General features: G+C 46.5%; 1 pseudogene; it reads left to right on the top strand.

The window, feature by feature from the left end:
* The first annotated feature begins 13482 nt into the window (after positions 1 to 13482).
* LOC136132518 (phosphoglycerate kinase 1 pseudogene) lies at positions 13483 to 17019 on the top strand (annotated as a pseudogene).
* The last annotated feature ends 940 nt before the right edge of the window (positions 17020 to 17959 follow it).

The following is a 17959-nucleotide window of genomic DNA, read 5'->3' as shown; positions in this document are numbered from 1 at the left end:
TGCTGAAACCAAGAAAAAAAGAAAAGAAAAATACAAGTAGCCTAAGACAATGACAGAAGATAACCAGGATAACCGGGGAAGAAAGCTGGAGCCTTGACTGCTCTTCCAGACCAGAGCCTGTTAGGCCCTCAGTGAACCTTGCCTGTAACTCTCTTATGACATTTCATACTATGTGGCATCTATGTATTTATTTATCACTTGGTTTAGCTCTTACTTTAGAAAGTCAGCAGCCCGAGTTTGGGGAAGATGCATCTGTCTGCATCTTCTGTGTGCCTCCTGTACAGTGCATACCTTCTATGCATGGAGCAGAGGAGGGTCTCGGTATATGAACGGCCAATTATTAAATCACAATATTATGTCTTTCCCCATCAGCCAGGAATATTTATTTCATCAAAATATCTCCCCATATTACAAAGGATTATGTTCCTAATGAGTATTTTGCACTTATGAATCAATAATAAAAAGACAAATTCCCTAAGAGAAAAGTTGACCAAAGATGATAGACAATTTACAAAAGAATTTACAAAAGAAACAATACCAATGGCCGTGAAACGTATGGCAGAGGCTTAATCTCCATGTATGCAGTGAAAGCTACTGTTTGCAGGAGGTGGGGAAAACAGGGACTTGCACTGTTGGCAGGAGTGTAAATTTGTAGAACCCTTCCTGAGGGCAATTAAGCAATAATAATTCAAAATTTAGAATTTACACGATCTTTGACCCAACAATCCCAGGACTCTGTCCTCTAGGAATAATCAGATAAGGGTACCAAGTTTATGTGAAAGAATAGTAATTGCAACATTAATAACAGAATAGTTAAAAATGCAAATAAGTCAAGCTTTTATCATAGTGATATGGTTAAATAAATCACGGTACAGCCATATAATGGAATATTATGCACTTGTCAGAAGAGAAGCAAATCTCTAGATATGTGTTTCTACAAGGAAAAATGCACGCAATATATCAAGTGAAAGAGGCAGGTTATAAAGCGTTTTATCCATCTACCCATCCACCCTTCCTTTCATTCTTTCATTCAGAAAGAGAATAGTAAAAGAGTATTATTAAGCCATTAACAGTAATTATCACTGGATCAGGTTAGACTTTTTAGTGCCTTCCACACTCTATTTCATATTTTGAAGATTTTATAATGAGCAGTGTGGTATATTATTCTTGAAACAGCAAAAACCATAGGTAATGCCAGTTAGGGGGAAAGCTTTTCTTGATTGAAAGAGCAATATGAGAGATTTATCTCTGCTGGCATTTGGGGAACACGTTGCCATATGGGATAATTTTTTTTTTTTTTTTTTTTTTTTTTTTTTATGCGTTACGCGGGCCTCTCACTGTTGTGGCCTCTCCCGTTGCGGAGGACAGGCTCCGGACGCGCAGGCCCAGCGGCCATGGCTCACGGGCCCAGCCGCTCCGCGGCACGTGGGATCCTCCCAGACCGGGGCACGAACCCGCGTCCCCTGCATCGGCAGGCGGACTCCCAACCACTGCGCCACCAGGGAAGCCCTGGGATAATTTTTTATCATGAGGCATCTTGGCTTGGTGGATTAGCCCCTGGTGGCAGAACCTCGCATCATGTGGAATTTGTCCCGCGTTTTTGACCCCAGCTTTCACTAACTCCTAAGAAACACAAGATAACATTTTCACAGTCCATTCCTGCACCAGTAAAGGGGAACAAATTACATTTAATTTCCAACTATCAGTGGTTAAGAATTGTGTGGGTATATGAAATCAGCAAATAATAAACATTTTGTCCATTTGTTTTCTCTCTTCTACCTATACTCTCAATCATCATTTAATTTTATTTACTCATTACCAAGACAAAGTGAACTGATTTCTGGTTTTTATTTTGCTCTTCCCCACGCGCTCTTGGCCTGACTTGGTCTTAGAGAACACTGGCCGGTTCCTACTGGTCACTAATTTCTTTTCTACCTAATCACAAAACGTTAACTAATACAAGTTTACACTTTTCCTTGGTGTTGATGACATGCTCATCTAACAATGGCTCCTGGAACTTCGTCCTTTTTCCTTCTTAGGAAACTGTAAGTGCTTTGCCCTTTGGTCCACCATGTTGATGTCTTTATGTTGATTGGACTTGGTAAACTGAAAGTGGCATCTCTGGATGCGCTGGGAGGATACATGTGTTCTAGAATGTTGGAAATAAACCCTACAGAGATTCCAGGGGCCAGCCGTATCGGTAAAGGTTTTAGGCTCCAGTGTTCTAGACTATGCTGAACAACATTCTCTCCAAGGTAAAGGACCAGTGAATGCGTCTGCACCTCATACAACCATGAAAGAAGCACAGCTCTTTGGAAGTCCTTCAGGTGCTGGAGGCAATATGTATTGCACTTGGGACAACTGCTCCATCCCATTTATCAGAGGACTCGCGTTGCTGGCCATTTTTTTTTTTTTTTTTTTTTTTGCTGTACGTGGGCCTCTCACTGTTGTGGCTTCTCCCGTTGCGGAGCACAGGCTCCGGACGCACAGGCTCAGCGGCCATGGCTCACGGGCGCAGCCACCCCGCGGCATGTGGGATCTTCCCGGACCAGGGCACGAACCCGTGTCCCCGGCATCGGCAGGTGAACTCTCAACCACTGCGCCACCAGGGAAGCCCTGGCAATTTTGATTGGGTCTCAGAGCAAGAGGGGGCTCTGCAGCAGGTCCAGGCTGTAGTATAAGCTGTCCTGCCACTTGGGTAATGTGAACTGGAAAATCCCATAGTGCTGGAGGAATCTTGTGATAAATGAGAGCACATTGTGGTGTCTCTGACAAGTTGCATTGGGGGAGTTGCAGTGCAGATCTCTAGGCTATGGAGCAAGGACATGCTATCTGTTGCACGAAATTATGCACTTTTTGAATGGAAGCTCTTGGCAGGCTACTGAACCTGGGAAGAGACTGAGCATCTTGCCAGAAGTCATCAAATACATGTGCATCCAGAGCTACCTATCATGGACTGAGGGCTGTCATTCCCACCAAGTCATAAGGCTGGAGAAGCCCAGCATAATTCATCTTAAAGTGATCATGGTGCAGCTAGGAGTGGGCCTGGGCAGGTCCAGAGGGCATGAGAACACTAACTGACCACGTTGAACAGTCTCACGTATCACCTGCTTATGTTGCATTGATGCCTCTCTCTAAGCTCATGCCGATGGCCAGGGGTTTCCTATGACCAGTTGGCAAAGGAAGAAAAGAAAATCCAGGCCTAACTCATGGAGGGGTTGACTGGGTCTGTTGGTGTGAGCTGAAAACAGGCTGTTCTGCATTACAGCTCCACTCAGGGGACTCTGAAAAGAATAGGAGGGCAGGAGAAAATCCTCCCCCATGGGCAGAGCTGCAGGCACTGTTTTAGTCTTCCAGTTTGTGAAGAGAGAGAAATGGCTTTAGCTAAGACTATGCTGTGAGTCCTGAGCTGTGGCAAGCGGTTCGGCTGGTGGGTCAGGGGTTTGGATGGAGCAATACTGGAAGATTGGAGATGAGGTGATATGGGAGAAGAGCGTACAGAGGGGGCCCAAAGTGTAGGGGTTGTTACATCATCTATGAATGCCCACCAGAGAGAATCTACTACAGAATCAGGGACTCGACAATCAGCTGGACAGGATGATGTGACCTGCTCTCAGCCTTTCCAGTGCCAGCACAGTGGGCCCGTGAAATGGAATCACCATGGTTACAGAAATGAGAACAATGCATATACCCATCATGGCAGAGCAGATGGCCCTGATTGTCATGAGGAGTTAGGCTTGCTGCTGCATCGTGGGGACAGGAAGGAATAGGTTTGGAAATTAGAGGATTTATTGGGACCATATCTTGGTGCCCAGTTTTAGCTGTAGGTGGGCAATTATTGCAACTACAAACTGATAAGAGCATGGTAACCAAGGGTTCAGACTCTTCAGGGATAAAAGTCTGTCCATTTCAGCAAACAAGCCACCTAGACCAGTAGAAGTGCTGGTGGAGAGTGGGGGGAATCTAGAAAGAATGGTAGAGGAAGGAGATGATGAATATCAGTTCCAACCTAGGGACCAACTGCAGTGGTGGGTGAGGGGCTGCTTTTCTTCTAATGGTCCCACACCAGCCACTCTCTTTGGAAGACTGCCACCTGGTAACTACACTGCTTTGCCCACAGGTGCAGAGCCCAGAGGTGCCTGGGAGTTTCCATTTCCTCAGGGCCCCCCTTAGCCAAGGGCTGACAGAGTTTGTGAGCATGAGGTCCAGCTCCTTGCCTCGATGGGGACAAACTCACAAGTCTCTCCCTTGTGAGACTCCGCCTGAAATCTCACAACCTTGGGTCCTTCCCTTTCCGTGGCCTGTTTCCCTCACTCTCCTATCAGTTTCTTCCAGGGCCGGTCTTACTAAACCGCTGCCCTTAGAATCTTCCTCTCAGAGTCTGCTCTGGGTAACCTCCCACTACTTAACGGGGAGATTAACGGGGTGGGGGGTAATAATAGGTCACATTCACTGGGCATCTCCCATGCGCAGGGCACTGTGGTGAGAGCTCTTACATTACCAGGTCCACTGAATCCTCTAGAACTCCCCGCTCCCCGACCCCAGGTGCTGGATAAACTCTCGGCAGCAGAGCTTAGGGCTGTAGGGCACAGGCCCAGGAGCCCAACTATCTGGGGTCAAATTCTGGTTCTGCCAATGACTGGCTGTGTGACCTTGGGCAGGTTACTTTCCTCATCAGTAAAATGGGGATAATAATAGGGTCTACTTCACAGGCTGTTTATGAAAATTCGAGGAGTTAATGTAAAGCATTGGAATGCTTTGTAGATGTTTGTTAAATGAACAGATACTTCACAAGGGGCAAGTAAGACTTAGAAAGATTAATGAACTTGCTCAAGTTCACCCAGCTGAAGTGGCAAAGTCAAGATCTGTATGATTTCCAAATCCAATCTCTTAACTACGATTGTATGCCACCTCTGGTCAGGCCTACTGCTCCTTCGTTCCCCTTAGTATATTTCAAAAGCCCCACTTTTCTCCGAGACCACCCATCGCTGGCTGGTCTTTGCTGGGAGACCACAGGAGGAGCTTGGGTCTCCCTGTGGCCGCCCTTGTGGTGAGGCTCTCTGTCACTGTGGATATTGTCTTGTCTTGGAGGTGCTGCTGTGTGTTAATTCTCAAGGGGATCTCTCCCCAGACCTTCATTTTCTTTATTTCATTGCCACCCCCCTGTTCCCCACGCCTCCCAGAAAAGTAGAGAGAGACTTTCCTTCACTACTGAAGTGATAGCTTATGAGAACCTTTTTTTTTTTTTTTAACTCGGAAATCCTTTCCTCAATTGCCAAGGTAAATGAGATAATAATTTAAAACATATGGAAACATGTAAGGGGGGAGGGAAGTGAGAAAACTCTCACTTGCCACCCGTGTGGCTTTCTGAGGCTGCTTCACTCACCCAGCCTTGGCTCACCGGGGCTGTCATCGGCCTCCCCTTGGACTTCGGGATGACACACCTGGCAGGCTTGGTGAATGTCCTTATAAGGCAACTGTGGTGCCGCCCCCGTGTCTTCCCTGGCCTGTTTTTCACCAGGGCAATGAAGCAATGTCCCTGAACTGGGAAGGGAGGGGACAGCTTGCTCTTAATTCTCTAATAGCCCCACTCAGGCGGCTCTGCTTCCTCTTCTGATGGTTTGAATGTGAGAAATCCAACTACAGGAGAACCTTAAGAAGGAGGCCATTTATTTCCATGCTATTCACTGAGCAAAATGTATTAGGCAGCTGCTATATGCCATGCTCTTTAATCTCATGGGGTCACATGAGGATTGTTTACAGGAAAGGGAAGAGATCCAGATGTGGTGCTGAGCTTCAAGGCTGCCCGGGATCCAACATTAGTTTCATTGTTTTTTATTTTTGTGAGGCCCTCAAGGTCCACGCAGGTCCCAGGACTTGGGAAGGGAGGTAACTCCTTTTGTTAGAAAGGAGAAGGGACATCGAATATTTAATGTCATAGGTACCAAGCCCGGTGCTTTACATCCATCACCTCATTTAATTCTCAAGGTTATCTGTGAAGTAGGTATTTGGGTTTACAGTGGAATTTCCCTGAAATATCTACTCTGATCTATCTGGCTGCTCTCTACATCCCGGAGTCAGCCAGGATGAGGCCCCTTGGGTTATTTACATGTTAACCTCAAAGGGTGTTTTCTGTTTTTCAGCCTTAATACTTACGGCTCAGCTCAGTCCCAAAGGTTTCCTCCCAGCTCAGATACCCAAATCAGCTGCTCCCGCCCACGGCAAGTGCTCGACTCCTGGCTGCTCACAGCCACCAGGGGCCCAGGAGGCCTGGCTGACCTGCAATTCCACCTCCCCACCCATCATGAGGGGAGGGGTGGAGGCCCCAGACCTTCTACGACTTCACCTCTGGGCTCCCGGCTCACACCCTATGCCGTCCCCTTCAGTTAGTCTGCTCGGGATCCAGCTTCTGTGCTGGGTAAAAGACCAACATCACGTTGATGCTGGGGGTTTCCCAGGGTTTCACCTTCTTTGGAGAACTGGTGCTGCAGACATAAGCGTCTTTATGACCCAGGCTAGATTAATTCCCCCTGCGACGCGTTCTCTCCCATCTCCTCTTTCACAGCTCTTAGCACACGTTTTTCTCATGAACTGCCGGGAGAAAATTGCACTGGAAAATCTGGAAGCATATCTAGATGGCTTCTCTGGGTATGAAATTTCAACCACCCTCCCCTCTGCCAGTTTCCCCCTCCGTCACCTTCCTCCATCCTCGCCTTGCTGCCTCCACTCTGGCCACACTGGTCTCTTGCTGCTCCTTAAACATCCAAGGCTAGGGTTGCCAGATAAAATACAGGTTTCCCAGTGACATTTCAGTCTCAGATAAACAACAAATGATTTTTTAGTATAAGTATGTCCCAAGTTAAGTTACTTCTTGCTTATCTGAAATTCAAATTTAACAGAGTGTCCAACCTTTGCTTTCTTTCTCTTTTCTTTTTTTGCTAAATCCGGTGACAATGCCAAGCTCATTCCCGTCACTGGGGATGTTTGTCAGTCACATGACTCCCCCCTCACTGGACTCTGACCTTGGCCCAGATGCCCTGCCTTCAGGGAGGCCTCCCCTCATCCCTGCATCTCAAAGTATGGCCCCATCCCGACCTTCCACCTCCCCTTGCCTTATTTCCCCCTCAGCAGCACCTGCCTGACTTGCCCTCACATATGTGTTTTCTGTCCATCTCTCCACAAGCACGATCACGTCATTAAGTCAGGGATTCACATCAGTTTTGTTCACTGCCATGTGCCCAGTGTCTAGAACAGGGCCTGGCACAAAACAGTCACCCCAAGCCATCTGTTGAATGAATGGATTATTCTGCATGATCAGGAGAGAGAATTTTGATTTTTCCCAGTCAGCCCAAGAAAGAGAAGGTAAGAGAAGGCCCTGAGATAAGAGGGGGAAGAGTGGGGAGAGGGGAGGGGAGGAGAAAGACAGAGACAGACAGAGACAGAGTGAGACATAGAGACAGAGACAGACAGACAGAATGAATTGAGAGAAGAGACAGGATGCAGTCTGAGACCGCTCTCATCTGTGGGTGACTTCAGAAGTGTGGGAGCCCATGCAGCTGCTAGAAGACTTTTGCACGGAGGGCCCATACAATGCATACGATGTAGACTTTGAGAACACAGGCTTTGCCACAGACTCAAAATTTGAGTCTGGGCTCCACCACTTAATACTTGTAAGGCTTTAAGCACGGAATGCACCTCTTACCATTTAACGGATAGGCCTCAGTGTCCCTATCTGTTAAATGGTAATAACAATATTACCCAGTCGTGGAGCAGTTGGGAGGCGTAAATGAGATACGTGTCAAGCACGTAGCGCCAGGTCTGACCCCTGGCAAGTGCAGAAGAGAAAACAGCTGCCAGTGCTCCTGCCATCACAGCCACGCTCCTCCTGATCATGAAATTACGCCCCCCACCCCACGATTGCCTCTTCAATTTTTACTGACTCTCAGTTGATGACCATTTTTAAAAAAGAAGCAGTGGTTTTGTTTTTGTCCTTTTTTGGTAATCACTGTGGCCCATTAGAGATTAGAGAATAGCTGGCGGGTGTGCTCTGGGTGCTGAGAGGCCAGTGTCGCTCTTCTGCCTGTGGAGTGACTCACCCCTCATGCAGCCTCAGGGGTAAGTCTCTGCACTCAGGTGGCTTGGAGATTTTGGGAAATAGTTGCCACCAGTGTTAAACCCAGGGTGTCAGAGGCCCCTGTCGCTGAGCACACAGGACAGGGTACAGCCTGTCTGGTCTTGACGTGTGCGGGCTCTGTGACCCCTGCGCGCCTTAACGACTCAGCTGCACGTTCTTCCTGTGGGAAACAAGATGGTGTTTCCTGGTCTGTCTTTCGTCCAGGTTTGGATGACCACGAAATGAAAGAGGCTATGACAAAAGCTTTGGCAACCCTAAACTGCTATATACAGCCCAGATCGTGTCATCAGCATGGTCTGCATGACAAGGGGGAGGGTGTCCTGACTAGCTGACTGGGGATCACGGGCTCTGTGGACGTCTTGGTGTCACCCACTCCCTGTACCTCATAGACACACACCCTTTTCCCGGCGCCAGGATCAAATACCACTCAGTGACGTGTCCTTGGGGCGGGGGTTAAAATGACACAAGGCCCTCATTCCTGGGAGCTCCACCACTGCACCCCCCGCAGTCAGGCCCGCAGGTGTCTGCCAGATGTGCGAAGGCAGGAAATTAGCGCCAGCTCTGAATAAACATCTTTGCACTTTGCTATATTGGTAACTGGCTGTACTTTTGTAGGAGTGGACACACTCCTGGAAGTCCCCCGGTTCCCAGCCCCGATGAGACACACACGTTCCAGCCCCTCCCCGTCCTAGCCTCACCGTTTCTGGGGAACACTCATTCTTAGGTGGCAGCACTGTCCAGGGCCAGACGATGCCTCCTGCAGCAGACAGGCCATAAAGCCAAGTCACCTCTGAGAAACAACTTTCTCTCATTTGACCAGAGCCAGCCCCCAACTACAGCAGGCAGGGTCCTTGCCTCAGGCTCTGCAACTTAATGCATTTATAAGACAAATAATAACCAAGTGACTGCTATGCACTATGTCCTAGGTGCTAGGAACTCACCAAGGAACAAAACCAATACTGAATTTCCCTTCCTTCATGGAACTTCTGTTCTAGTGTGGGGAGGGTAGGGGGGACAGAAAAAGTAAATAACTAGATTCTGAAGTGTGTAAACAGATGACAAATGACGTGGAAAATTAGCATGGTAAAGAGGGTGAGGGTGAGTGCAGGGGGAAGGGAGCAGCAGGTTCCACGGGGAGGTCCACAGAGAATGTACCACCTGAGTCAACACCAAGGAGGTGAGCACCTGGGAGGGGAGCTGGGAAACATTCCACGAAGGGGGAACAGCCAGTGCAAAGGCCCTGATGCCTTGGCCACTGCCTGGTGTGTTCAAGCAATCAGGAGACCAGTGCCTAGAACCCAGTGAGTGGGGGAAGTAGTGATTTGGGAAACTAGCAGTGGCCAGGTGTGGAGAGCAATCCTGGCAGGTGGCAGCAGGAGAAAAGTGGTTCAGAATCAGCTGGTGGCAAGGGCTGGCTCTGGTTTGGGAGTCCTTGAAGTCTTCATAATGTGGGAATGCCTTCTTTAAGGAAAAATATGAAATTACAAATATGGAATTAAGCACAGGGTTTTGGAAATGCAAGCGAGGGCCCCTGAAGCTTAGGTTCCTTAACTTCCCGATGGTGGAGCTGTGGACCCAAGGCCTGTGCTTGGGATGGCTCCGGAGGGCCCCACTCACCCCAAGGCAGCACCCTCCTCCCTCTCTCCCTCCCCTACAGCATTGCCCTTCTGTGACTTCTCTCCTGGTCCAAGCTTCCCGTGACATCCATCTTAACCAGTGTTTGCACAGATAGCAATGGGGACAGAGAGAGGACCTGAGGGACCTCCGTGTCCCCAGCCTGGCCACGTGGGTCAGAGTCCAGCCAGCAGGGATGACCGTGACAGTGAGGGTGGAAGGGAAGCCCCCCTAGGAGGGGAAGGACAGGAATCACGTCTCTGCAGAGGACATTTCTCTGATTTTGTGGTTCTGTCCCCATCCAGGAAAAGAAACCAGGAGGGCAAGCACACACTCGACATGAAAGGAGGCTGGGGTCCTCCTCCAGGCCCCTCACTGTGACCCTTCAGGGAGTAGCTGCACGGGGCTGGGTCCCGGAAGATGAGCTGGGGGACTCTCTTAAGCTGGCTGGTGAGCGCCACCCAGGGAGGCCCAGGCTCTGCTTTGGAAACCAGGAAGGGGCTGGGGACAGGAGTGGAGCAGGCAGGGAGAGTGAAGAAAGGAATTATTCAGAGACCAGTTATGAACTATTATCAGTGGGGAAAGAAACCAAGATGTTTGGGGGAGTAGTCATTACGTTCCTCTGTGTGATGTGGCTTCTGCGGGGCCTGGTTAAATACGAACTATGCCCTCCCTCCCTCCCTTCCCTCCTTCCTTCCTTCCTTCCTTTCCTCCTTCCTTCCTTCCTCCCTCCCTCCCTCCCTCTCTTCTTTCTCTCTCTTTCATTCATTGATGAGAAAAGATCCCATTTAAAAGTAGCTGGTGTATGTAGACCCTTCCCAATTAAAAAACATAATAATTTTTCTTTAAAGTGCCAATTGCTATCTTTGTCTAGATAGAGACATTTAAGCAAGTTTGGATATGATATGGAAATTTTGATTAATTTGTTTGAATGGGACTCTTTTTTTTTTTTTTTTTTTTGCGGTACGCGGGCCTCTCACTGTTGTGGTCTCTCCCGTTGCGGAGCACAGGCTCCGGATGCGCAGGCTCAGCAGCGATGGCTCACGGGCCCAGCTGCTCCGCGGCACGTGGGATCCTCCCGGATCGAGGCACGAACCTGTGTCCCCTGCATCGGCAGGCGGACTCTCAACCACTGCGCCACCAGGGAAGCCCTTGAATGGGACTCTTGTTGTAATATAATCCTTTGTCTTTTGCAATAAATCAACCAAGAAGCATTTATAGCACAGCTGCTATATATGCAGTTTTATTTTAGGACGTCCTTATTCAAGGAGGTTGAATCCAAAATCCTACTCCTGGAGGTGATTTTGGTCTGGCTGTGAAGTCAGTGCTTATGCCTGTGGGGAGACGGGTCGATGGCGCCATGGCATTGCTTCTCAGGCCTTACACTTGACTATTTCTCTTCTTATTCAATACGTTTTCCCTGGACTGTCGCACCCACACCAGAGACATCACCACCCTCTGTCAAGCTTTCAGTGCCAAATCAGTCTCCAGCCTGACTTCCCGCTACCTCCCAGGTGCTTTTCCAGGATGCGGAGGACTGCAGGCTCACTCCCTGAAACCCCCTCTCCCTTTGGGGTGGCCTGCCTGAAACACACGCATCTGACCACAGCCCTGGTCCAGCCAGGAGCCTCCACTGGTCGCTGTTATCCACATCAGAGGTCCAAACATCCGGAAATGTAACTTGTCTTTCAAGTAAAGTATTGCATTGAACACCAGTAGAAGAAAGATGGGAAGTTATTTTATTGGTAGACATGTACTTTACAGGCAAATGTTTTTAACATTTGCTTGCTCTAAAGCCAGCCACTCTGAATAATGAGGCTATTTTCAAAAGCATAAACATTTGACATTTATGGTCATGGATGCACTTGCAGTTTTTATTTTTTAACTCATTAATTATTTTAGTATAGGTGATTTACAATGTTAGTTTAGTTTCAGGTGTACAGCAAAGTGATTCATATATAGATAGATAGATAGATAGATAGATAGATATAGATATAGTCTTTCAGATTCTTTTCCATTATAGGTTATTGCAAGGTATTGAATATAGTTCCCTATGCTATACAGTAGGTCCTTGTTTTATCTATAGTAGTGTGTATCTGTTAATCCCAAACTCCTAATTTATCCCTCCCCCACCTTTTTCCCTTTGGTAACCATAAGTTTGTTTTCAGTGTCTGTGAGTCTATTTCTGTTTTGTAAATAAGTTCATTTGTATCATTTTCTTAGATTCCATCTACAAGTGATATCATATACTTTGTCTTTCTCTGTCTGACTTACTTCATTTAGTATGATAATCTCCAGGTCCATCCATGTTGCTGCAAGTGGCATTATTTCATTCTTTTTTATGGCTGAGTAATATTCCATTGTATACATGTACCACATCTTCTTTATCCATTCGTCTGTCAATGGACATTTAGGTTGCTTCCATGTCTTGGCTATTATAAAAAGTGCTGCAATGAACAATGAGGTGCATGTATCTTTTCAAGTTAGAGTTTTCATCTTTTCTGGATATATGCCCAGGAGTAGGATTGCTAGATCATATGGCAACTCTATTTCTAGTTTTTTAAGGAACCTCCACACTGGTCTCCATAGTGGCTGCACCACTTTACATCCCCACCAACGGTGTAGGAGGGTTCCCTTCTCTCCACACCCTCTCCAGCGTTTATTATTTGTAGACTTTTTGATTATGGTGTATTTGCAGTTTTAGATCAGCCTCAGCATCCAATTTATTCCTGTATTTGTTTCTGTTGCCCAGTGTTGAGAAAGTTTGGCTCAAGATATAAGTAATAAAACTAGCAACATTTTTATTTTTACACATCTTGCCTTGCCATCTCAGGATGCTCTTAATTAAACAAATCCAAGATCTTGAATGCAGTGTAGGAGAAAATGTTGAGTCGAATATTGAATCATTAACAATATCTAACTGCTTTCATTGCTTATGTTAAATGCAAAATTCACATCAGAAGTAGCTCAAATTTAAGATAGGTGCTCATGCAGTATTATCCTGACTGCACAGCTAACCATTATGCAGTAGGGAGTGAATGTGATCACCTAGGTTTTGTCAGCCTGCATTTGGTTGTTCAGTTTACCATGGTCATGTATCTGTACAAATTGATGCAAGAGGGCATACAGACCTGGATTTTGAGAAATCACCCATAAAGAGCTACAGTCTTTCTAATAAGTGACACCTTTATTAAATATTCAAAATCATGAACCAAATCAGAGGAAATGATCAGTTCTTACGGTATCAAAGAGCATTTGCCCAGCGACATGAATTAGTGCATTTGTGGTCTCTGATATGTTAGCATTTGACATAAAGCACTCGTGACTATGTTGATATAAAATTACAGTTGATTTTTTAATGATTTAAAGTACATATTTTGGGTAGCTTTTTTTTAAAAAAAGAAAAATCCATGGACAGAGTCCAAAAGCCAAAAGGTAAAAGAAGGATATTTAGTGACAAATAAATCTCCCTCCACCTCATCCTCAACGAGTATTGTTCTCCCCAGTATTTTTCTTCACTGTTACCTGTTTCTTTTAATCCTACCAGAGACATTCTGTGTGTGTGTGGGAGTGTGTCTTAATTTGGGCTACCCTAGAAACAGACCTTGACACAAGGATTTAAATGAAGCTATGTATCTGGGAAGAGCTCCCAGGAGACTCCTGCAGGGGCTGGGGGTATGAGAATGGGGACGGAAGGCAGCCAATAAAGGGAAGATCATCGAGTAAATTCCACCATGAACAAACAGAGCGTAATGCCACCAGGGAACTCTGGGAACCAGCACAGGGCACGTGGCCCAGTATTATTTCTCCTGTGGGGAAATGAAGCTGGTAATTTATAACCAACTGCATTGTTTGAGGGCTGTGCGGTGTGGGCAACCAGCCATGCAGCTGGGCACAGTGGACCCTGGTGGTCAGAGAAGACTCTCAGTCAAAGAAATGCAAGAGCTGGCCCTTTAGAGTGTGCAGGTGTGCCCTGAAATGGTAAGGAGCACAAGGTATGGGCAGGGCACCAACAGCATCTGCTACAACATTCTCCTAAAAACATTTGAATGAAATTTGAACCAAACATTTGCAGCAACCGTGGCCTAGCCCCGTGATTGCCAGGCTTCCACAGAGCCCAGTCTGAAGGCCATTGGCATTCGTGGGAGCAGCAAACGAAGCTTTCCAGGGTCTGGCTCCCGTCAACTACTTCTGGTTCCTTTCCCTCCTTAATCACAGTCAAGTTGTCACCAGTGATACAAGCGATTTGTGCTGGTGGGCCCCACCGGATGGTGGAGCACACCTCCCTGCCTTTTCTCGTGATGCTGTCTTGGCCTGGAAGCACCCTTTCCCTTCCTCTTAGCTGCCTAATGCTACTTGTTCTCCAGATTCAGGTGAGTAGAAAGAATAAACTTTCCTTTTGGTGTAGTAGAGGGCTCACCGAGGTGTTTAGCCCAGAGCCTGACAGAGACTGTGCTCTCAGGGGTGATTATCTGCCCATATCCCCATCTGTCTTACGCCTTGGGGAACCTTCCCTGTCACCCCTGGGCTAGATTGGGATTCCACACTGCGCACTGTCCTAGCACCCTGGGCTCACCTACTGGAATGATCTGTTTGCCTGTCTGTCTCGCCCAACTGTACCAGGAACTTCTTCAGGGCAGGAAGCAGGCTTTGCTCACCTCTGAATCCCCGTTGCAGGCAGTATTGTTCAGTAGATGCTTTTGAACAGAATTCAGCAGAGGGCACTGCACAGTGCCCCTTCTTTGCAGTATTTGTAGGAATCCTGAGGGAGCAATTGCTGCAGACAAGGTGGCCCTTGAATGTGTGTTAGGTGGCCTTGAATAAGACACATGCCTGTAAAGGAGGTTGCTGCCTCCTTCCTGGGGAGAGACCTGTAGACCTGCTCCTTAATTTGGCATGCAAGATTGTTTCTGCTCTTTTCATTTTTGTATTTGTTTAATGGAGAGTCAGTTCCTCAGTCCATAAATATTTTCTGAGTCCCTGCTATTCTGGGCACCATTCTAGGGGATGGAGATATAGGGGTGCACATGACAGAAGGAGGTCCCACCTCAAAGAACTTCCCTCCCTTGGAAGGTGTAGAATAGTACAGAATGGAATATTCATTTGGACTAGCCCGCTGTCACTGGCGGGATCTGAAGAATCTGGAACAAGTGGGGCTCATCAGGGCGTGGCTGATGGAAACCTCAGGCAGTTGTAAGTAAAGGCATGGGGGCAGACATCCCAGTAGGAGGAGGGAACCAAAGGAGGTCAAGGACAGCCGTCATTTAGAAACATACTGAACGCATCTGTGGTCAGCGTATTGGAAGTCACAAAGAGATAGAAGCCTCAGTCCGTCCCTGTGAAGATCTGCTGTCTACAGTGGGAGAGGAAAGTCAGTTATCCTGAGGATTATCAACCAGTCAGGACCATCCAGGCAACCATTTTTAAAGACTTTTTATTTGAAAATAATTACAGACTCGAAGAACGTTGCAAAAAATAGTACAGAGAGGTTGTGTGTACCATCACCCAATTTCCCCCAGTGGTAATACTTAACATAACTACAGGACAACACCACAGCCAGGAAACTGACATTAGTAAAAGGCACAGATCTTGTTCAGATTTCCTTTGTTTTACATATGAGTCTACAAAATCATTTCACATGTGTAAATTCACATAACAACCATCACAGTCAAGATACAGAAGAGTTCTGTCACCACAAAGATATCCCTGGTGCTACACGTTTATAGTCACCAGCCCCCGCCTCCCCCAACCCCTGGCTAGTGTTGAGTTTTGAAAGTTCTTGGTGTTCTAGACATGAGCCCTTGGCCACATGTGCGGTTTGCAAATATTTTCTACTTGTCTATAGCATGTCTTTTCATCCTCTTTACAGGGTCTTTCACAGAAAAAAGGATTTTAATTTTGATGAAGTACCACTTAATTTTTTCTTTTATGGACTGTGCTTGTAGTGTCACATTTAAGAACTCTTCATTTTTCTCTAGGTTTGAAGGTTTTCTATGTTTTCTTCTAAAAGTTTTATAATTTTACATTTAAATCTATGGTCATTTTTCAGTTAATTTTGTATAAGGTGTGAGGTTTGTTTCAAAGTTCTTTTTTTTTGCCTATAAATATCGAATTGTTCCAGCGTTTTCTGTTTTAAAAAAACTATCCTTTCTCCATTGCGTATCTTTTGCTCCTTTTCCAAAAATCAGTTGGCTGACCTGGGCCTGCCTGATGGTGTCCCCATGCCTGACAAGTACTCCTGGCAACCAGCTGCTGTAGAACTCAAATCTCTGCTGGGCAAGGATGTTTTGTTCTTGAAGGACTGCATGGGCCCAGAAGTGGAGAAAGCTTGTGCTGACACAGCTGCTGGCTCTGTCATCCTGCTGGAGAACCTTTGCCTTCATGTGGAGGAAGAAGGGAAGGGAAAAGATGCTTCTGGGAACAAGGTTAAAGCTGAGCCAGCCAAAGTAGAGGCCTTCCAAGCTTCGTCTTCCAAGCTAGAGGATGTCTATGTCAATGATGCTTTTGGCACTGCTCACCGAGCCCACAGCTCCATGGTGGGAGTAAATCTGCCAGAGAAGGCTGGAGGTATTTTGATGAAGAAGGAGCTGGACTGCTTTGCCCAGGCCTTGGAGAGCCCAGAGCGACCCTTCCTGGCCATCTAAAGTGGGGCGGAGCTAAAGTTGCAGACAAGATCCAGCTGATCAATAATATGCTGGACAAAGTCAGCGAGATGATTATTGGTGGTGGAATGGCCTTTACCTTCCTTAATGTGCTCAACAACATGGAGATGGGCACTTCTCTTGTTTGACGAAGAGGGATCCAAGGTCATCAAAGACCTGATATCCGAAGCTGAGAAGAATGGTGTACAGATTACCTTGCCTGTTGACTTTGTCACTGCTGTTAAGTTTGATGAGAATGCCAAGACTGGCCGAGCCACTGTGCCCTCTGGCATACCTGCTGGCTGGATGGGCTTGGACTGCGGTCCTGAGAGCAGCAAAAAGTATGCTGAGGCTGTTGCTCGGGCTAAGCAGGCCGTGTGGAATGGACCTGTGGGCGTGTTTGAATGGGAAGCTTTTGCCCGAGGAACCAAAGCCCTCATGCATGAGGTGGTGAAAGCCACTTCCAGGGGCTGCATCACCATCATAGGTGGGGGAGACACTGCTACTTGCTGTGCCAAATGGAACACGGAGGATAAAGTCAGCCACGTGAGCACCGGAGGTGGGGCCAGCTTAGAGCTCCTGGAGGGTGAAGTCCTTCCTGGGGTGGTGGATGCTCTCGGCAATGTTTAGTACTTTCCTGCCTTTTGGTTCCTGTGCATAGCCCCTAAGTCAACTTAGTGCTTCCTGCATCTCCACTTGGCATTAGCTAATTTCTTCCCCCATGTCAAGATTTGGCTAGTGGCCAAGAGATACAGCGCCAGGAACCCTTAAACAGTTGTACGGCATCTCAGCTCACCTTTACCGCACCCTGGATTTGCCTACATTGTTCAAGTTCCCATTTGAATTTCTTAGAGACTAAACCATTGTGCATTCTAGAGTGCGTATATTTATATTATGCCTGTGAAAAGAAAGTGAGGTGTGTTAGCTCAGTTCTCTTTATGAAGTAGCTTATTCTGGTTAGCTTTGTCATTGTTTCACCACTCAGCATGGAAACAAAATGAAATGCCAATTGTTGGTAGGGAGGGAGATGAAGTTGGTGATCTATTAAACAAATAATAAAAATATTCATTGGGGAATAAAAAACAGTTGGCTGTACTGGTGTGGATTTATCTCTGGCTTATCTATTTTGTTTTATTGGTCTGGGTATTTATTCCTCCATAATACACATTGTCTTGATTACTGTAGTTACATAGTAAATCTTAAAATTGGGTAGAGTGATTCCTTCCTCTTTATTCTTCTTTTCTAAAATTATTTCAGCTATTCTAATTCTTTTGCCTTTCCACATATATTTATAATAATCGTGTCAAAACCTACACAAATTTTGCTGGGGTTTTGATAGAAATTGTGTTAAACCTATAGATCAATTTAGGGAGAATTGACATCTTTACTGGGTTGGGTCTTCGAAGCTGTGAACGCGGTATGTTTTTCCATTTATTTACATCTGCCTTAATTTCTTTCATCAGTGTTTTGTTGTCTTCAGCAAACAAGTCCTGTACATCTTTCGTTATAATTATGCCTATATATTTTATTTACAGGGATGGTATAAACGGTATTATGTTTTTAATTTTGG

Source organism: Phocoena phocoena, chromosome 1 (assembly GCF_963924675.1).
Source record: "Phocoena phocoena chromosome 1, mPhoPho1.1, whole genome shotgun sequence".
NCBI lineage: Eukaryota > Metazoa > Chordata > Mammalia > Artiodactyla > Phocoenidae > Phocoena > Phocoena phocoena.
Note: the sequence above shows the minus strand (reverse complement) of the source record. Positions and strands in the feature narration are given on the sequence as shown.